Raw genomic sequence first — 13,610 nt, 5'->3', positions numbered from 1 at the left:
TTGCCATAGAGAAGATAACCATCTTGTAAAGTAAATGGTTCTTCTTTCTTCCCTAATGCAAGGGCTGAAATCACATCTCTAAAATCGGGATCAATAGCATACTCATCTATCATTGAAGATAGATCATTGTGAGTTGCTATGGAAACCGCATTCACTCTCGGTCGTCTTGAGAGTGAATCGGCTACTTGATTATGCTTGCCAGCAATGTGAGCAATATGAAAATGAAATTGCGAAAGGAAATTTGCCCACCTCATTTGTTTGTCGGAGAGCTTGGTCTGCGTCATGAAGTACTTAAGACTTTGGTGATCCGTTCGCAGAATGAAAGGAGTCCCCAATAAATAGTGCTTCCATGAGTCTAAGGCATGTAGAACTGCAAGGAGTTCTTTTTCGTATATGCCTAGAGCTTGCTCAACAGGGTCGAGCCTTCGACTCTCATAGCCTATGGCGTGCCCTTCTTGGAGCAAAACAGCCCCAAGGCAATCACCACAAGCATCACATTGGACCTCAAATGGTTTTGAGAGATCCGGTAGTGTAAGCACGGGTTGAGAGATAAGCTTTTCTTTAAGCTTTTCGAAAGCATTGTTCTCCTTAGCAGACCACGTATACCTAACATTTTTCTTTGTTAGGTCATGTAATGGTCCCGCAATTTGTGAGAACTTTTCTATGAAGCGTCGATAGTATGCACACATACCTATAAAGCTTCTTAGTTCATGAAGATTCCTTGGTTTAGGGCATCCTTTTATTACCTCTAACTTGGATGGATCCATTTGGATTCCATCTTGAGAGATAATGTGACCTAAATATTGAATCTCTTGCAAGAAAAATTCACTTTTCTTTCGATTAACATAAAGTTTATTCTCTCTTAAAACTTGAAATATTACCTGGAGGTGTTGCTTGTGTTCCTCTAATGAATTAGAGTAGATGATAATATCATCAAAGAACACTCCAGTGAAGGTTCGATGAGGTCTGAACAGCTTCTCCATCAAGCGGTTAAATGTGGCTGGTGCATTAGTCAAGCCAAAAGGCATGACAATGTATTCGTAAAGACCAAATGTAGTACGAAATGCGGTCTTTACAATGTCTTGATCAACTATCCTTATTTGATGATAGCCACTTTTTAGGTCAATCCTACTGAAGTAGGTCGATCCTTGTAGCTTATCAAATAGGTCTTCTACCCGTGGAACGGGAAACCTATTCTTGATAGTGATCCTATTTAGTGCTCTATAGTCGACACACATACGATATGTGCCGTCTTTCTTTTGCACTAATAGCACAGGTGAGCAAAATGGAGATGAGCTAGGCCTAACCATGCCCTTCTCAATTAACTCATGCACTTGCCGCATAATCTCCTCTTGTTGAGCTTGAGAAACTCTATAAGGAGGTTTGTTAGGCGGTGAACTTCCTGGAAGAAGTTCAATTGCATGGTCGTCATTACCTCGTTTAGGAGGTAGCTCACAAGGGATGTTGTCAATAAAGACATCTTGAAACCCCTTGAGAAAATTGGATAACTCTAATTCCTTTTGGTTGCTTTTATTTTCTTTTGCTAAAGCATTAGGTTCATTTTGAGAATCTTTAACAAAAATCATGTACACGGAAATAGAGCTCTTTATTGACTTGTTGAAAGCTGGTGTATGTACAATGGGAATGGTTTTACCCATCTCCCTAGCATCTATATACATGTCCTTTTCCCTGAACTTAAAGGAGATTCTCCTTTCAGGAAATTTAACATGGGCAGCCAGACGGTCAAACCATGGTGCCCCTAGGATTACATCCTCATGCTTGAAAGGAGAGATAAAGAAGTCCTCTTTGTCCACATAGCCTTGAACATGAAGCCTCAATTTCCCGATTAAGGGAGTGACTGAAGCTTCTTGCCCCTTGAAGGCACTGTCTGCGGGTAGGATATCTCCCATCTCGTAGGATTGTATGCCTAGCTTGGTGGCTAACTCCATAGATATGAAATTGTGAGTAGAACCAGGGTCAAAGAGAATAAAAGCATCATGTTCTCTTACCTTTCCCCAAGCATGGCATAGAGGAGATCCTTTGTGGTGAGTTTGATGAATCTCCTCCTCTTGGATTTCAACCAAAGAAGCTCTAGGAGGATCTTGGCGGTTGTTCTTTTGGGGACAAGCGCGGTACGCATGCCCTTGTTCGCCGCACTTGAAACACCGGTTATCTTTACGATAACGCTCAAGCTCTTCAGGAGAGAGTTTATTCTTTCCTTTGTAAACTCCCTTCTCTTTAGCTTTGTTGGAATTGCCCTTAGGAGACTTTTGGACATTGTCCTTCCCCTTAGGCTCATTGGAACCTTTGTTTTCCGGGGGTTTATTATTTCTTTTACCCCCCGTTTGGAAATTGATTCGCGAGGCCACCATAGTATGGTGTATTACCGCCGATATGGTACGTGGCCTTTGGGAGTTGACATACTCCGCCATTTCTTCGGTTAAGCCCGCACAAAATTGTTGCTTTTGCTCTCCAAAATCCAACTTTTTGAAGACAGTGGCTTTGAGTTGTAGGTCCCAAAACTTGTCTACATATTTGTGGATGGATTCATTGGGAGAGAGCTTTAAGCTTCGCCATTCGGTGAGTACTTTGTCTTTGGCATCGGTGGCCAAAAACTGCTTCATAATGGAAGCTCTTAAAGCCTTCCATGTTCGTGGAGCTTCACCGTTGGCTCGTAGGCTAGACCACCATTGTCTGGCGGACTTTTGAAAGTGCATAGCTACATGGCGTAGCTTAGAGGACTCCGTGAAGCCCTCATCTCCAAACGCCGCATCGAATTGCTGGATAAAGGCCAAAACTTTGTCTGTAGCACCGAAGGTGCCATCATAGGTAAGGAAAGAGATGCTCTTCCCTCCCTCTTTGAATTTCTTCAGCTTGGACGACCTCTTCCATGCAGCATAGGATTTCCTATGGCCTCTTCTTTTTGATGGTTCAAAAGTTGCACCATCACTTTCTTCAGAAGATGAAGAATTTGAAGAAGGTGGAGAAGAGGGTGACCTCTTTCTCGCCTTTTTCTTGTCTTGATCTTTGTCGTCTTCACCATAGCTTTCATAAGAGGAAGAGGATGAAGAAGATGGAGAAGAGGGTGTCCTCTTTCTCGCCTTTTTCTTCTCTTGCTTTTTATCATCCCTCTTTGAATTATGGCGTGGAGAAGAGTGTGATGGTCTTCTCCGCTTTGGTGGTGATGGAGAGCGTTTAGCCCGCCGTCTTCGTGGAGCCATCTCCGCCGAGGTGGCGGGAGACTCGCTTCTTTCTCGTTCCTTCGGTGGAGGCTCTTGAGTTCTCCTTTGGGAAGGAGATGCATCATCAAGAAGTAAGTTCTTGAGCCCTTCATATGGATTCTCTTCTTCTTCCCGAATCGGAGAGAGACCTCTTTTGGTAGTCTCACAAGGAGGCTTCCTAGGTATTCTCTCGTCATGGTGATGAGCTTGGAGAATCCCGTGAGCACGGAGCTGCCGTTGCACTTCACTTTGGAGAGATGGATTGCCCATGGCTTGTTGAAGCCTAGAAACAAGATAAGTAACAAGCATTGAAGCATCATTAGTAGCTTGCTCATGAGCAAAATCAAAGTTATCAACATTAATTTCACTCTCTTTAATATTGTCAGCCATTCTAACAACTTTTAGGTGTAAAATTTTTAGGTGTACTTTGGCACTTCAAGCCCTAGTTGCTACTCCTCTTTACCCCTTTAGAAAAAGCACTCAAGCTACTGTACCCGCGGCTCGAATACCATTAATTGCAAGGAATAGAAGAGAGGGTCTTTCGACACCAAAACAGCACCGGCTCCTGTCAAGCTTCTAATAGCTCAATAGTGGTTAAGCCGTAGGCAAGCCCCGTAGGACTCCAGTATTAAGACCATAGCTCTCGACGGTGATGCCCCGTTAACTGCACAAAGGCAGGCGCACTGCAAGGCTGAAAAATCCCTATTCTACTTACTCACAGGCAATTAATAATACCAACCATTTGTAGCTAGCTTGAGGACCTCCCTTCTTGAGCAAGAAAAGAGAAACCTTGAGCTCTGATACCAATGTAACATTTAATGGCCTAAAATCTTATTTGTAGCGGAAATTAGCATGAACATAGTGGGCATTTCATTAGAATAGATTCCTAATGAGAATTACAAGAGTGCTTGGGTGGAGAGAGCAACAAAAAGCATAACACCTAGTTAGATAGCATCGACAATACTTTCAAAAGAGAGAGCAATTAAGCTATTGACAACAGTTGAGGACCGGATTTGCATGGAGCCGGTCCCCCCTCTAAAAGGCTTTGTATTATGGTTTCTCCCATCAAGAGAGACATTGTACAATACAATTCTTTGTGTTCCTTCAAGACTAGCTAGTGCAATGAAGATGGAAGCTTCATACACCAAGCAAAACACTTAATCAAACACAACTTGAATTATCCCCGTTCTCAGACCCAAGACCTCACACACCTTCGAAGATGGTGAGAGCTAGCAGGGTATGAGAGTAGATTGAGAGGAAAAAGAAGTATCTTACGAGAAAGAAGTACATCTCCTCACATAATCACTCATATTAGCATAGCTTAGCTTAGTAATTAGCTTGGTAGAGAAGATGAGCATGCATTGAAGCTTGGCTCTTGGTTGGATTTGCATCCACATGCCAAGAGAGTGTTGATGTAGGCTTCTATCTCACAAGCTTGGAGTAGGTGATGAGCTCTCCATTAAAGCTTGGGAGGAGATAGAGTATTTTCCCTTCACACATGGTCAAGTGTGAGAGTGTGTGTGTTCATGCCAAGAAAAAATCAGCCCCCCCCCTCTCTTGGGCGAGCCCTAGCTGCTAAATTAGTCCGGCTTTTGCCTCATTGGACCTCCCCAGGTCAAGCCAATAGGGATTAAGCAGCATAAGTGATAGCCTTCTGACATGTGTCCCCCTTTCCCCTTTTGTGAGAGCTTTAGATAATTAAATAATTAAACTAAACTCTCATTGGACCCCTTTGCCTCCTGGCCAATAGGAATCAGGCAAGCCATGGGGTTCCTGAATGCTCATTGGACCCCTTGGGAGACTGCCCAATAGTCTTCTAGGACACTTAATTCTTATTGGTTTCTTTTATTAAATGTTTTTAAATTAATTAAACTAGATTTACTCTAGCCTAATTCTCATTGGTCCACTTCAAGGGTCTTCCAATAGGAATTGGGCACACCTTGTGGGCATCTGGCCTAGGGAGCTGACATGTGTCCCTCATTCCCTTTGTGTAAAGGGAGCCTGTGTGTGTGTGTGTGGCTTTCTCTCTCATCCCCTAGCTTTGGGGCTCGCCCCCTCCCATGTAGGGATGTAGAAAGACTTTTTGGGCACACACTAAGCATCCAATTTTCCCTAAGGTTGACCTTTGGACACAACCTTTGAATTTTGGAACCTTAGCATTTTGGAAGTCTTAATGGGCTGAACCTTAGGGTCTTTTTAGCCCATTGTTTCACATGGCTCTTTTGCAGATGGCCCCCCCTTTGGATCCTTATTTTCCCTCCTTTGGATCCCTACTGTGGCCGGTCTGCTAACTTAACCAATATTCTAACTTTTTCTCCCTTGGCACTTCCCCACATTAAATGATCAATTTAATATGAGAAAATCATTTAGGAGAATTAGATATTGATTATTATGACAACTCCCAAGTAGCTGGTGTTGATTATCAAGAGACCTTTTCACCAGTTATTCGCATTACAGGTGTTCGAGTTTTATTGGCATTTGCTGTTCAATTTGATTTAGAAGCTCATCAAATGGATGTGCGAACTGCTTTTCTTAACGGTGACTTGGAAGAGGAAATTTATATGGAACAACCAGAAGGGTTTGCTATTCCAGGTAAACAAGACCTTGTTGCTCAACTCCATAAGGCACTATATGGTCTCAAACAAGCTTCGCAAGCCTGGTATGCAAAATTTGATCTTTTTCTCACCTCTAATATCTTGCTCTTCAGACCCCAACTTATATGTAAAACACCAAGGTAGTAGTTTTGTGATTCTTGCTCTTTATGTGGATGATACCATCCTTGTTTCCAATGATTTAGGATTTCTTCAGCAAGTGAAAAAGTAATTGTCTTCTGCATTTGATATGGTGGATCTTGGAGAGATTCACTTGTGTCTTGGCATTCAAATCCAACGGAATCGTACAAAAGGTATTTTATTCCTTTGACAGTCAAAGTTTATTGTAGATACTATTCAAAAGTTTGGTATGGAATTTGCACATTCAGCCAACACATCTTTTCCTGGATCTCTACGAAGAAAAATTCGGACAATGGTGGTCAACTTGTCACAAATCAACCTTATGCTAACTTGATTGGATGTCTTCAGTTTGTATGCATGAACACTCATCCTGATATTCTATTTGTTGCTAATTATCTTGGACAACATCTTGCACGTCCTTCTCTTAAGCATTGGTCTGCAACAAAGCGTGTGTTGAAATACTTGAAAGGCACTACAGATTTTGGTTTGGTCTATCGATGACAACTCACATCGGATTCTATACAATCTCTTTCTCTTTTGGGTTACACTGATGCGGACTGGGCAAGCTCACATTTATCTATGCAATCTACTAGTGGAAACTACTTCTTTATAAATGGTTGTCTTGTTTCTTGGACCAGCAAGAAACAAAGTTGTGTTGCAGTTTCTATGACTGAGTCAGAATATGTTGCGGCATCACTTGCAGTGCGTGAGTTGATTTGGCTCCGACAAATGCTGATTGATATTGGTCACTCTCCTCTTTCTAGCACACCCTTGCGGTGTGACAACCAAAGTGCTATTAGTCTTGCAAAAGACTATGTTCAACATAATAAGTCAAAGGACATTGCTGTCCATTATCATTATGTCAGGTATGAAGTACGCAAAGGAATCATTATGGTTGAACACTGTCCAGGTGACCAGATGATTGCAGACATTTTGACCAAAGGCCTCAATGAGTCACGTTTCATCCTCTTGCGCTCAAAGCTTGGAGTTTCTTCAGCCTCACTCTTGCTATATTAGCTTCTTTGCTATTGTAATAGCTTTGTACATATGACATTGTAATCCTTTAGGTACCATGCACTATGCACACTCCACATCTGTACATTGTGTTTTTTGAGTCACTTGTATATTTGTACATAGATGCACAATTCACTTTCACATCATCATCACTGGTTATATTTTCACATTGTATAGGGGCTTGGGTTTTTCCCTTGAACTTCCCATGGGTTTTCTCATCCGAATCTAGAGACCTTTGTTTGAGTGGGGGTGTTAGAGCTATATATGGCGCACTCTACTCAAATTGGTCTCACCTATATATTTGTATCTTGTCCTCAATATGAATCAGTCTTTGGGAGCGTACATGGTGTGTCTCTTGTCTCGTCTCTCTCTCTCTCTCTCTCTCTCTCTCTCTCTCTCTCTACATCTCAACTTGATGGTGCATCAAGGGCGCACTAGAAGGGTGGTAAGCTTCTCATGTTAAATCCATGTATCTGAAACCATGATTCCATTTGTGCATACTAGCATGATATGTCTCCCTATAAAGCTAATTGTTTGGAGGACTCAAGGGACAATCTAGCATATCTGTCTCTGGTGGTATCCCATGAGCTACGTATAAAGAAGAATGAACTGGTAAGAACCTCTATCTCCATGGGGGGGGACTGCTAACTCTACTCCAATGATCTCTTGTGGCACGAAGGCCTTGGATCTAATCAGTTGAGAGATCATAGATACCAAGGGCCTCTCAGTAGCCCTCCACACATCCTGACCCATAGAGCATAGGTAATGCTACCAAAGTATCAAAGAGCCAAATATTTGTTCAGGGTTCTTGAAACTAAATCTACAAATACATCATCTCCGATCCTCCCAAAGGCGCATACGCTCTAGTCAGTCTCTAGGCTCTCCTCCTCTCTTCAAAAAATAATTTGTCCCAGTGAAGACTACCCCAAGATAAAGTGTATGCATTTGTGTACTCCGCAGTCTCTTGACCATAAGTGAATGTAGGTGATGATCTCTTGATCCACTGTGGTCTGGTGTTAAACACCATAACCTTGGTTTTACCAAGGTTTAGAGACAATCTACTAGTATCTGCAAAGCTATGCAATGCATCCAAATTTCGTCGCATACCCTCCGGTGAGTCAGAGATCAACACAATGTCATAATCATATAACAACATTGGAATCCATGTCGCTTCTAGCTTGGCACCTCTATCACCCTCTCTGTCAATGTAATTAGAAATCTCTTCTATATACATACCAAAAAGAGTAGGAGACAATGGAAAACCTTGTTTCACACCAATAGTGGAGTGAAATAAATTAGATATCCCCTCTAGAGTGTGTGCATGTCCCACCACTGATCTTTATAGAGCCATGATCCCCTAAATCAACTCATTGGGTACTCCCATCTCCTATAGTCTGCACATCAGTCTAGCCATGGGCACCATGTCAAATGCTTTGCAAAAATCCACAAAGCTACAATAAGTACGTCTCTCATCTGCCCTACCCTCCTCAATGATGGCTCTAAGTGTCAGAATATGTTCAAGAGTGGAGAAGCCTCTCTCAAAACCAGCATGTCCTATTGCCCGTATGCCCTCACTCTTTGTCCATCCACTCAACTGCTTCTCAAGGATAGATGCATGCAACCATGCCAATGTGTCTCCAATCATAATACTATGGTAGTTTCTTGGATTTGTAGGATCAGGTCCAAAGGATGCCCAACATTGGGTGATGTTCAATAAAGTACTACATTGATCATTGAAGAGCTTTGTCAATGTCCACCTCTGTAAATAGTTGTAATGTGTGTCTCCCATTTTGTGGTAGAATAGTCTTGATCCTTTGATGGAGCCTTTGTCTGTTGACCTTGTGGCCATGTGAGTCTAGATCTCTAGAGCTCAATCACTCTGTCACCTGAAATTCATATGGTATAAGTGCACTCTGAATTTTGCTGCGAAGCAAGCTCATACGACTGTTGATTCCTTGCTCTAAAGAAGTCAGTAATATCCCTCTATGAATGTATTCCATTGTCTGATCTCCTCAAGAGACTCTCCCTGTGCCATCCAGCTCTAGCAAAAATAACATGAGGCCTCGAGCTCGACCGATGTCAAGAATGATTTTGCCGCTTGAGTTATAAATTTTTTGAATTTTGTCTAAGAACTGAATTTGTGATACTGTTTTAAATTTGTTTGAAATGGATGGTACCTATTTTAAACTTGTCTTGGTGCCGATTTGAATTGTTTGACTCTGGTTTTAATACTGGTTTCAATGCTTGGTTTAGGGATACCCAATGGAGTAGTGAGAAATGCTATTTTGGTATTGTCTGAATCTCAGAACGACGTATACGAGATGTCTGAGGATTGTTTATTCTATGCTTGAAAAACTCAAAATGACGCAGATGGGATGTCTAGGGAGCATTTTGTTCTATTCTAGAAAATCTCTGAACAAAGCACCCAATATTTGTGGGGAGCATTGCGTTGTATGATGAGAGGCCAATGTTTTCAGTCCAAGATAGTCAACGTTTTCAACTTTGAGTGCTAGTGGTTTTGAGTCACCATCTTCCTCGGCGATAGATCTCAGCCCTTGCCTTTTTGAGGACTTGTTGCACTCTAAGAAGGTGCACCACCCTGTCTCTATATCTACCACAAACAGCCTAGAGCTCTTTGACCCTAACACTCTCTGCCCGTCCGCTCAACTACTAACCAAGGATAGATGCATACAACCATGCCAATGTGTGTCCAATCATAATAGTACCGTAGTTTCCTAGCTCCAAGGATTATATTACAATATCAATGATTTTTTATAAAGAATTAATTTGAAGAGCTACATCATTCCTATCAGTATAATGATAGCCTGAAAGGATCAAGCTAAATAGCTATCAAAAAAGAATTCACGGAATAAACTCTATTGAATTTACCTTTAGAAACGTCCACCAGCTTTAATTTTTGATATCCCTGCTTTGTGTCATCTTCCAATATCTCACAATTCTAGAGCACAACATAGAAACTATTGCCCTACTGCTTTGCCGGCATGGGGTCAACGACTAGGATCTAGATGCATTTTACCTTTTTGAGTACATTATGGCTTATGGGAAGATTGTGCTACTAAGACATCAAATTGTTAGAATGCATCTTAAATGTGGAATTTCGGGGCTATTAAGTGAGTTTTGATGCTTTTGACCCAAGATGTATAGAAGTTTCCAAATTGTTGGTTTATGGACCAAAAGCGTAATGCTCAACACCCTTTTCAAGACTGTCTTTATGGCTTGCCAATCTGAGCATGGGAGGAAATGTTTTCAGCAAGTTAAGATTTTTTGGGGGTTGAGTTTTCTACTCGTGGAATGGGTTTGGTATGCATGATAGATGATAGTCTTAATCATGAGCTATAAGATGTGATTTGCAACATTTAGATTGGGATCGAGACTGCCAGTTCATGCCAATTATAAGTATAGGGTTCGCAGATTTTGAGCCTCATTGGATGGGGAAGCCATAGAATAGAGGTTGATGAATGCATTGATTCACGATCTAATTTAGTGTGTTTCTCATGCTTTGGTGATATATGGCAAGTCGGGGGGTAAAACCAGCTTTACTACATCCTAATAGGGTGAAAAATAATAAAGTTATAAGGACTTTATAGAGTTTCTTTTTGTTACAAGATGCATGTCAATTTGATGCAATGAACTATGAAAATGGGGTTGTTTGGAACATAAATGGTTCTCTTGTTAGGATTTTTGAGGTCTCTCTGATAGTATCAGCCATGCCTATGGGCCAAGGTAATGGGATGTGGTAATTACTACATCCCATTGTTGTAGTAATTACTACAACAATTTACTACGCTTATGCACCAAAAACATTGTACCATAAAAATATGATGAGCCAAAGTAAAACTAGAAAAAAGAATCCTAGATTCGTGAGAACAGGGAGGTAGTAATAGATAAATTGGATCGAGAGGTTTGAAGATCATGATGTTTCCAAGTTCTGCAAAGTGTATGCGAAGCCTATGAAAGATAAGGAGATAGATGAGCAAGCTACAATGATAAATTTTCATGGGTTGTGGTGCCTAAACTATAGGCACAAGCTAATGAAGTGCAGACTGCACATGCACCTATATGTGTAGTTTTTAAACAAGCCCTCAAGGATGAATATTATATCAAAGAGAAAGAGAGTGTTACAAAGAAGAGTTTCTTTTGTGGGTCCAACAATGCAATAAAGGTCTCTCTACATCAATTAATCTAAGAGGTTTCAAGAAGATATTTAACCAATTATCTATAACTGAGTAAACAACATTGAATTGTGAGAAGGTGGAACTATTTATGGAGGCTATAAACCAAAAATTGCAAAAGATATGGGTAGATCTGATAGATGAACTTGATTTCAAGTTACAGATTGGAACAAAGTGATCAAATCAATCAACATGGCTGTTAAACTTTTTAGGATAATTGCATGTGTGGATAAATCAGAAGAAGAGATGTCTATGCAATCTAAGGAGAAGGGTTTGAATCTTAAGGAATCTTTTATAGATGATGATCTTGTGAGAGATATTCAAGAAGTGAACCCTTCAGAGGGGGGAGTCACTACAATTAAAAAAACCCTATCATGTGGGTTCAACATTAGGGATCAGTTTTTCTATATTTTCTCACATTTTTGCATACAAAATGGTGTTGAAAAAACGATTGCAAAACAGAAATTTATAGATTGAATATAAGAAGTGTCTTCTTTATTGGTGAAATTCAGGGATCTTATGAATGTGATCACAAATACGTCATCACGTTAATAAGGTTGAGTGATCACAAATATGTGATCACGTTAAATATTCACGTGACTTTCCTTTAACCTATATAATTGTTCAATTTAGTACGCCCATTGGGGTTTTTTCATTTCCTGGTGGGCTCGGTTAGCATTCTTATAGTTTTCCGATTGGCCCATCGAGAAAAACACATACCCAATGTAGTTTTGGTGGGTTTCCACATCACCACTTATCAGCTTTGTTGTGATCACATTAATTGTGATTATGTGAATGTGATAATAAACATTGTGATCACAAGAAATTTCACATAATCACGTAAATATTAAGTCCCTGGGTGAAAATTTCACAACTAAGAGGTTTTATAAATAGTCTTTGAATGCACGTGATGTATAGGTCTTACATATAGTGATCTCCACCTTTTAATGATTCAAACTTAGCTTGAAAACTATCAAGCTTGAGGATGAAAGTCTGACATTTTGATCAAAGCAAGTAGAATCACAAAAGAATAGAAGGACTTCCAACTACATGTGGTGTGATAGCCAAGATCACATTAGGAGTGATTGTAAAGAATTTGCAAAAGAAAAAAGCAAAGATTAGTTGGTTTTCTTGAAGGATGGCACAATCCACTTGGAGAAAATTTACTTGCCCTTTTATAACCGAATTTGTGAAAGGTGGAGTAAAGAAAAGCATGGAGGGTATGCTAAAGAACACCATTCAAGTATAGTGAAAGCAGTGACTTATGACTTGCAGATTGAAAGTAAATTCCAAGGCAAGGCTACTGATGGTTCTTATGGAAATGAATTTTTTGGCCATATGCTATGATAGCAATACAAAAGGGGAAAGTTGCACATCAAGAACTGTGCAAGGTGGGTAATTGCATTAGAAATACCACTAAGTTGAAATATCCTATTGATTCCCTCTTAGTGTATGCATATATAGCTAGGTCTCAAAACAATGAGGCTATTGTGGAAGAGAAGCAAAAAAGTTAAGAGGAGATGGTACGAACTTCAAAGGACAGTGAGTTTGGGATCACAAAAGAAAAGAGAATCCAATGCATATGCTATTTTTGCTCCACCAAAAAGCTACAATGGATGAGTCTATAGGATGGTTCCTCTGAAAGCATCGAAAGAAGCTAAGGGGGACTCTTCAATGCTTGGGTTGAAATAGGGCAATGTAGTTACAAGTACTTAATAAATTTTACTACTTCACTATGGCTAGAATACATGGGTTTGGGCCACCATTTCCAAATCAAAGATTGGTCTTGGTGGAAAGGTACATGTACAAAGCTAAGGTACAATTTTTTGAAACCTTTGATGTATATTATATGATGTATATCAGATGCATTCAAATGTTAAGAATCAATGTAATAGATTGTACCCATTGTATTGATTATCTATGCTTTTCAAGTGGGTTGTTGATTCAATTAACATGCCAATAGGTTTATGAAAAATGAAATATATTGTGCTTTGGAGGGAAGTAGATTTGACAAACCAAGTTGAAGGAAGAGCTTTGAAACGGGTGGGTGCAAGATGAGGTGTACCCAGTTTGCACAGTTTGTTATAGAGTGTGACATTTAACACGCCCTTAACATCTGCAAATGTAGAGTCTCCATTATATGTGAATTTACAGCCAATTAGGATTAAGAGGTAATAAAAACTTGGATGACACAAAATTTCAAAATTCATATATATGTTTGACACATCCACAACCCTTAGATCTATACCATAGATGAACTAAAGAAAAAAATTAATTGAAATGGTTGACAAATGGGCTTATGCTAGTTATTTTCAATCAAATTTTTTTCTATGGAAAACTTGCATCAAGCACTATAGGAGATACAGAAAACCAAAGAAAAAACTTGATATGGTATTTATGTAAATTTACGTAAAAATTATCTCAATATTCTAATAATCTTAGATGTTTTT

Source organism: Adiantum capillus-veneris, chromosome 15 (assembly GCF_014529385.1).
Source record: "Adiantum capillus-veneris isolate H3 chromosome 15, ASM1452938v2, whole genome shotgun sequence".
In the NCBI taxonomy this organism is placed as follows: domain Eukaryota; kingdom Viridiplantae; phylum Streptophyta; class Polypodiopsida; order Polypodiales; family Pteridaceae; genus Adiantum; species Adiantum capillus-veneris.
Note: the sequence above shows the minus strand (reverse complement) of the source record.